We start from the raw sequence: 8960 nt of genomic DNA, 5'->3' as shown, positions 1-8960 counted from the left end.
GTGTCCCTTAGCTGGACCAACCTATTTGTTCGCCTTGCTGGGCGCGACCCAAGGAGTGTCTTCACTACTACAAAAAAAGGCTTTTTAGGACACATGGTTCACAAAACTTCTATTTGAGAGCCTTAAAAAGTGAGATTTTTTAGGACTCGCGTTGAGAGCCCTAAAATAATGTATTTAGGGCTCGCAAAGTCCTAAAAGATCCCGTTAAGTGCCTTTAAGTAAGATTTTAGGGCTCTCTTCGCGAGTTCTAAAAGAATGTTTTTAGGACTCGCAATAAGTGTCTTAAAAGATCCCGTTGAGTGTTAGTAAATTAAGTTTTTAGGGTTCTCTTAGCATGCCCTTAAAAGTTAATTTTTTTAAAAAAAATGCATCTAAAATTTTCATTTTGATTTAAAAAATATATCTCATTGAGTGTCCAAAATGTATTATATATGTTAGATTTCTAAAATTTGAAAAGAAAATACTAAAAAAACACCAAAACAAAAATTCAAAAGAAATTTAAATTTCTCAACATGTATTGTAAGCTAGCTTATAACATTTTTCATTTTGCTCTAACCATTTGTAAAAATGACATCGCCATTCTTCTCGAACTTCGTCAATTTCTTGAGTAGTATATGGTTTGTCAGAGGTGAACTGAAAAAACAAAGAAACAAAACTTTAATTAGAATTATATTAGTAGTAATAAATTCAAAGCATATAGAAAAATTATACCATATTAATATTATGCAGTTGTATATTCATTGTTATCTATTTTGACAAGAAATGTTTGATATGAAAGGCATTGATAAGTACATTCTTCATCATCCTCATAACGTAATTGTTGACCCTGATTTTGGTCTACTGACACGGAGTCAAAATTGCTTGATGTGGACAGATATGTTGGAATGAGAATAATGACGAAAACAATAAAACACACAAGAATTTATAGTGGTTCGGCCCCAGAATCTGGTAATAACCTACGTCCACTTGAGCTGTTATTAATATAAGATTCAAAGGAGTGATCAAAGAACTAGGGTTCAATGAGTTTCAACAACCTCTAAAGAAAAATACAATATACCAAATATGATAGCTCTAATACACTTGTAAACTCTAATCTCAGATAATTAGAAAGCCAAAAGTCCCCTTCCTTGAGCTATCTTTCTCTATTTATAGGCTCAAGGAAGATTACATTAATTTGTTACATATATTCTTTCCTAAATAATTGGATACTCAGGAAATCATGGGAGATAATTTCGGATATGATTATAACTGCATATAAGATTTTCTCCAAATATAGCAAGTATACGACCAGCCTGGTCGTATATAAAGATTGAGCGTTGTGCTAGACATCTTTCTGGTCGATGGTTGAACAAGACTTCTGCCAGATGTCAGCCACATGTACTAAACGTTTGCCATGTCATCCATGCCTGTTTTTTTGGATAATAGTAATATCCGTAGTCGATATTGTTTGATTGTTTACGAAACTATATAAAGATTGGGAATACATGTACGAATCTTAGTATTAAATATCTTAAACATCTTTATATACACATAAACTCATATACAAATAGAAACATACCGTAGGTTGGAAATACATTACTCCCGCTGGGCGTTTGTTGATCTTTTTACGTGCTTTCATTCTTTTTGTGAAATACATCTCAAATGCATCATGGATGGTCTCCTTGATGTCTGTCTTGTTATCTAATGGTGCAAGAGGATTGAGAAAACAATAATAATGCCAATCGATATATAATAAAAATAGCATCCAATGGTCCCTGTTGAAAGAACAAGTATTACGAAGTTTTTAACTTTAGATTATATTTTTTTGTATCAATGAAAATCATATTAATTAAACTTACCCATGGTTGTAAGGCATAACTATCCAATCATGCTTTTTAGACGTGCAGTATAACATCCTACCACATAAAGCTTGAGGACGACTATCTGCATGAGTCAGGGAAGTAGAAGCCTTATTTGGATTCATAAACAACAACAATCCTCTCTTTTCCTCGTATAATAATAGTGTCTGGTACAAAATCCTACCAATAAATATCATTAATTAAAAAGAAAAGTTCAAAGAAAAATAAATAGTTGATGATAGACAATCCTTACAATAAATATTATTAATTTCATATAGATCATACCTCATGGAGAAGATAATGCATGATTGTCCAATCATCTCCTTTCTACAAAATTCAAGAATTTCATCCCAAAACAGAGCAAAGTATTCACAAGCATGACCAAACACATCAAAGTCAATGGACACTTCAACGACATAATCATGTTTAGGCCAATTATTGACGATTTCATATACTTGTATAAACTTAGGTGACAATGGATATGGTTGTTGCATCTCTTGTGACAATGACGCCTTAGGTGCTCGTTTTGGAACTTGATTTTGTGTTTGTGGTGCTAATGGTAGAGAAGCTTTTTTCCCAGCTTGCTTTCCTATTTTTTTTCATGACATCCTAATAAACCCATAACAAATAATTAATAATGGAATCAGTAAATAAAAATTTAAGTCTTAAAAAATTACTTGTGTCGCTCCATTGAAAATGACTAGCGACTTGGGCCAACGTATCAAAGACTCAATAGCTTGTTTGGCCTTATAAATCTCACTGGTAGGGAGCGGGTTAACAAGTAGAGCATCAGGTTGGTCAGCAAACCCAATTGCACCGTGGTGGTTTTCTCCTATATTTCTCCATGGATGTCTGTGCTACTAGTAACTAGAATGTATCCCCTACCAACGATGTTGGTGATAGACTCTAATGCTCGTTTTAATTCAATCATTTTATCCTACACATATTTTTATATTTTTATGTATAAATATGTTATACAAGTTCAAGAATTTAGATTCTCAAAAGATAAAGTTATACCTAATTTGAGCCAGGAGTGGGGATAAACACAAGTGCCTCCTTTGGTTGTGTGTGGGGGGGGGGGGTGGTGGTGCTAGAGGTTGATGCTGTGATTGCGGTGATGCCTGATGAGATGGTGTCGCCTCATCTATGGGTGATCCATAGTTTGACACTGATTGTAACGCCCTACTGCCTTAGAGCCGTTACTAAGTGAGTTTATAATGTGTAATTAACTCGCTAATCGAGGTTTTAGGACAAAAGTGTAATAAAACCATAATCAGAGTCATAAATTTGAAAATAAACCTTTCATTGAAAATTATAAAACGTTTAACATTTGGGATCCCAAAAACATTGTTTATAAATATTTACAATTTAAAATATAACCAGAGTCGACTAAACGACAAAATTTAAGTTTAGTACAATCATTCCCCCAAAGGTACTCCTGGCCGTGGCAGCCAGGCAGACTAGACATGTTCGCGCTGCTCATCACGCTCACCATACTCAAGGTTGATTGACTTTCCCCTTGCCTTTACCTTCACCATAGAGCACCCATGAGTCGAAGCCCAGCAAGAAAACCCTCACAAGCAGTTAATATATGCATATCAAACACTTAACATAAAATCAAGCTATCATCAGGCTATACACGTACGGCCATGCCATCCCAGGCACTTTACCAGGCTTTGGGTTCGCAGTCTATACCGTAAGGATATCCCAGGTATCCCTTGGGGTCTCGCCTTGGCAACTCACACTCCGCGTGCTAAACGCTGCTCCCGACCCCTTGCCGTTCTCAGCCTTCGTCGTTCCCGGCCTTCGCTGTTCCCCACCATCGCCGCTCATTCATTTATATGTACACATAATAAATTCAATCAAAGGGCCACACCCTGCACCACAGTCATATAGGGTTGAGCCCTGCAACTCAATCATATATGGTCGAGCCCTGCAACTCAAGCTCTATGGGAACAATAGTTTTCTTACCTGTGTCCCAAGTTTTCCAAGCACCGATGTCGCGAGCACAGTCCCCTAGTCTGAGCCTCGCCAAAACCCTAGTCACATTACATTAACAATTTCCACCCATCAAGTTCTAATCCATTGAATACCTTTGGATCATAATTCTATTATCCGGAACATTGAATTCTATCAATCTGGGTGATAAAATCCATCCCGAGCCTTAACTATTGAATTCCCGAGCCTAAAACCTCTCTAGAACCAAAAAACATAAAACCTCTCTAGAACCAAAAAATGCACTAAGCGTCGCGACCCTAAGAACCCATGCTGCGGCCCACAGTTCAACCAGAGGCCCTACCCCAAATCAGCCTACACGCGCCACGATCCTTCCTGAAGGGCGCCGCGGCGCGCCTCTAATTCTAGACGCCCCTTTGTTCTAAATAATGAACCATAAAAGATGAATGATCTTTTAATAAAATGATGATATGAATACGTTTTTAGGTGGTTCAAAGGTTAAAATCCTTCTACTCCACCAGCCAATATTATTGCTAGCTTTTTGGTATTCTTTACAAGGTTTTTCTTTACACAATAGAATCCAACCCTTTGCAACTCCCAGGGTCTCCATATTTATAGGAGAGGGCACCTGGGGGTTGGAAAGGGGGGTCATCCCGTGACCTTCCTACCCATCATGTCAATTATGTGACATTCATGATTAATTCCTAAAACCTAACAAATGAAGTGTGGTCTAATCAATAGGTAAGGGGGATAATGGGCCGCACGGCCCAACCCAGTCGTGGGTGCCTGAACACGCATGTTTATGCTGCGTGTTCGAGAATTCAGGGATATATCAGACACGTGATGTCTGATATATGCACGTTTACATTGCGTGGTTGACTTTATAAAGGGTCACAGCTTCCAACTAAAGCACGTCCCTCGAGCTGGATGTCTTCTTAGCCTGTGGTGTCTATACTCCTGACCCGACTCCTTAGTAACCTTAGTAAGCCTTTGGTTATCTTGAGCTAAAGAGGTGGGACTTGGTAACAGAAGCTCCAGGTATGTATCATCCACGTGGCTGATATAATTATTCCCTACCTCAGCTCGCTAATAGCCAGTGGAGAATTAGGGCGTACATTTGCCCCCCATGCCCCAGCTCGTGGCACACGACGCCACCTGGTGCCACAGTGGGGGCTTTTAGGCTTCCTTGTGGACTCTTCACATCCCGCCCATTACGCAGGCATCGAATACGTGGAGCATCGTGGTTGGTGACGGTACGTCTTCCGAGAACCGCATTAAATGGCCTAGCCTATATTCAGTCGTCGTTTCGCCTTTCGAGTAGAGAGCCTCGTATCCTACATCAAGGCAATCCAACGACCCTCCTCACTTGGCCACTTATGTATATAAAAGGGGTGGCCACCTTATGCACGGGACACCCGTTCATTTGAAAATTTTCTTATTTCCCCATCTTCTTCTTCCTTCTCAGTCTCAAAAAACCCTCTCTTTCTTCCAGTTATTGTTCCCAGAGTTCCAGAGGTTCAGGTGCGAGAGCTCCTTTGAGGCTTTGGCACCAGCTATTTCGACAAGGCTCCAACCCAGACGACCCTTTCAGCCTCTTCACAGCAAAACATTCTGTAAGTTCTCCGCTCATGCATGCTTTAAATTTCCTCTTCACTGTTGCTTAGGTAAATTGTTTCTGTAGTCGCATGCAATATTCAGTTGGTTTTTGTGGGTATGACAGGCGTAGGTTTTTATTCTAGGGCATCGATCATAGAAAAAACCATTTAGGAGCATGACTCATAGGGTACACATTCTGGGAAATTTTATGGGTAGGATTTTTGGTATGCCTGTTTGAAATAACCAGCCTTTTGGGTGCAAAACCGGGTAGCTTAGGGCACACGCTTCACAGGCAGTTTTGCACTGTTTTCCTACTGAAACTTTCCTTCCAAGGCAAACTTTTATCCTGACCCTCCTGACACACAGATTCCGAGTAATCGGGGATCCGTTGGGAGAACAGGCGCGTGTTCATAGAACCACGTGGTCTCACTCTCCACGGGCTGAGATTACCTCAGCCCGTGTAAAGGAAACACTTCGCACCAGACTCTTTCCTATGCTTAGGTTTCCTTTTCTAAAATTTCTTCTTTTGTTCATTAGGCGACCAAATGGGACCAAAGAAGAACGGCCCTAAGAAGACTGCTAGTGTAACACCCCAAGTTGCTAATAAGGTTTAGGACCTTGATTAGCGTGCCTGGAGGGCAACAAGTGAATTAACATGATAATATATGAATTTGAATGAATATGTGATTAGAATGCATGTTTAGGTGGTATAGATATGCATGTGGACCCCGTTTGCTTGATAGGGGTAAATTGATAATTTTAGCCTGCTGAGGACATAAATGTGATAATTGTATTATGTGATTTTTACCACGTGAGTGTGGTGATATTAATGTGATGCACGTGCCGAGACAGTCCAAGGGAGTTAGTTAATTTAAAAGTCACAACGAGATTTTATACCTGGCTCAGGAAGAGCCTAGGGGTATCTTTGGGAATTTCGTAAGTTGAGTTGAGAATTAGTGGTTAATGGTTATTGGTGATTGAGTAAGCTGGGTAACCATTAGTAACTGCTGGGAGTAACAAGTTTAGATGGAAAATGGTAGAATTGTAATAATAGGTGAAAGGACAAGAGTGCCCTTGAGGTTTAGTTAGGAAGGAATTCTTATGAAAGGGTAAAGTGGTCATTAGGCAAGGGTTTAGATTACTTCAGCTGAAGGAAAAGGGAATACGTATTACACTTAGTCATATGTTGGTTTATGCTGAAATTGGAAGAAAATCAAAAGGAAAGGGGAAAAGAAGAAGGGGCTGAAGTTGGGAGACCTAGGAGGAAACTACAGAGGGATTGGAGACAACCAAGGTCAAATTTAAGCTAGGACTACTCAAAGGTAAGGATTATGTTCTGTTATTGCTTGAGTTCAAGGTTGATTTTCAAGGAATGTGTGTGGGAACCTAAAGGAAAGATGGCTGGTTTTACTTGGAATTCAGTTGGGATAATCAGGAGGAAAGAGGTTGGAGGCTGGAATTGAGAGGAGTTCAAGCTGAGTTTTGATTGAGGTAAGAATCCTTAGCATGTTTAATTTTCGTATCTGATGTGGTTTAAGATTTTAGAGGCATGATTTATAGTTTTCAAGCTCTGGTTTAAGGCTTGGTAGCCATGGTTTAAGTTTCAGGAATTTGAAACTCAAGAATGGATTTTGAGTGTGATTATGTAATTGAGTTTGTTTTTTATGTTTATAGGTTGTCAAAGGGTTCATTTGGGGTTTTAAATTGATTTTGGGGCTTAGGTACTTGTTTGGGTTGAATTGGAGTGGTTTTGGCTCGGGAAAAACGCAGGGGAAAACCCAGATTTCTGGGTTCACGAAGGGGCGCCACGACCCTGTTCTTTGGCGCCGCGGCACGAGGCTGCCGCTGGGCTGGGGATGCTCTTTGACTTGCTAGGCGCCGCGGCCCTCAAGGACAGAGCCGTGGCGCTAGGCTATTTTCAGAATAAGGAATTTTGCAATTTTGGGCTTTTGCTTCGGGGGTTCGGGGGAAGTTTCCGACGTATTGTTTTAGGAATTTGGGGATTCCGAGAGTGTGGGATTGGTTCTGGGAAGTGGTTTTGGATTGGTTAGTATTAAAGGATGTTTTATATGTGTTGTGACTAGGTCTTTGGAGAGGCTCAGGATAGAGGACCGTGCTCGAGGCTTTGGTGTATTGTGAAGCTCGGGATACAGGTAAGAAAACTGTAACACCCGTGGATCAGGGCATGGGCCCATAGTGTTGTTGCAGGGCACGACCCTAGATTGCATTATTGTTAGGATATAGTTTTGTTTGAGTTATTATATGCCTGAATGCTGTTTAAGTATGCTATGTGTGTGGATATAGTAGCATGAACGACAAAGGAGCCAAGAACGGCGAGGGGCCGAGAATGGCAATGGGGCCAGGAATACCACTTAGCACGTGGAGTGCTTACGGATAGGGTGAGACCCCAACGGATACATGGGATATCCTTACGGTGTTGACCGAGATCCCAGGCCTTGGTAGCGCTTCTGGGACGGCATGGCCGTACATGTGTGTTTAAATCTTATGGATTGTCTGATTAGATATGAGTTATATGTTATAGTGATTGTATGATATGCATATGTTCTGTGCTGTTTGAGTTTTCTTGCTGGGCCTCAACTCACGGGTGCTCTGTGATGCAGGTAAGGGCAAAGAGAAAGTCAACCAGCCATGAGTACGGAGAGCGTGGGGGCGGCGCGTACATGTTTGGCCTGCCCGACTACTTTGGTTGGGGCATTTTGAGAAATGGCTGTGATAAACTATGTTTTTAGTAATTAGTCATCTGTAACCCTGTTTTGAACTGTAATTATTTTGCAAACCTCCTTTTGGGATCCCATATGTTAAACCTTTGAACCTTTAATGAAATAGAGTACTTTTAAAGATTACATCCTTGACTTTTTGTTTTATCACACTTTTATTATTAAAACCTCGTCTAGCGAGTTGTTTGCACATTTTAAACTCACTTAGTAATGGCTCTAAGGTAGTAGGGCGTTACAACTGGCAGCTCGTCTTCTCAGCAAGCCAAGGGAAAAGAGGTTGTCATGGACTCTCCAATCCCCGTTTTCGGTCCAGCCGTGGAGCAGGAGCTCGAGGTGGGGCCTGACGCCTTCTTCGAGGCCGAGAGGATCGTCTCGAAGATCATCAACCAGGGGAAAGTGAATAAGATATTCCTTTCCCACAATATTGAGATTGGGAGGGGCGCCCTAAATGCCCGACCTCCCCTAGAAGGCGAGCGGAGCTGCGCACCGTTCGATGAAGAATACGTGGCCTGGAGTGATGAGCACTTCAAGGCTGGGGCCTTCCTTCCGCTGGACCAGTACTTCGCGGATTTTCTTAACTACGTGAAGTTGGATCCTTTCTAGCTCCCCCTAAATCCTACCGTTTGTTAGCGGGGTTGAGATACTTATTCTTGAAGCAGGAATGGGAGGTCCCCACGCCTGCGGACATCCTTTACTTTTTCTGCCTCAAGGCCAGCTCGGAGCAGAGGGGGCGAGGCGATGGGTTCTACTATTTGACCCGTTTTCCAAACACGGTTGCGGTCATCGAGTTGCCCAGCCACCCCAATGACTTTAAAGACTAGTTCTTCATGTC

The sequence above is a fragment of the Humulus lupulus genome, chromosome 3 (assembly GCF_963169125.1).
Source record: "Humulus lupulus chromosome 3, drHumLupu1.1, whole genome shotgun sequence".
Classification (NCBI taxonomy): Eukaryota; Viridiplantae; Streptophyta; class Magnoliopsida; order Rosales; family Cannabaceae; genus Humulus; species Humulus lupulus.
This window is presented reverse-complemented; position numbering follows the sequence as displayed.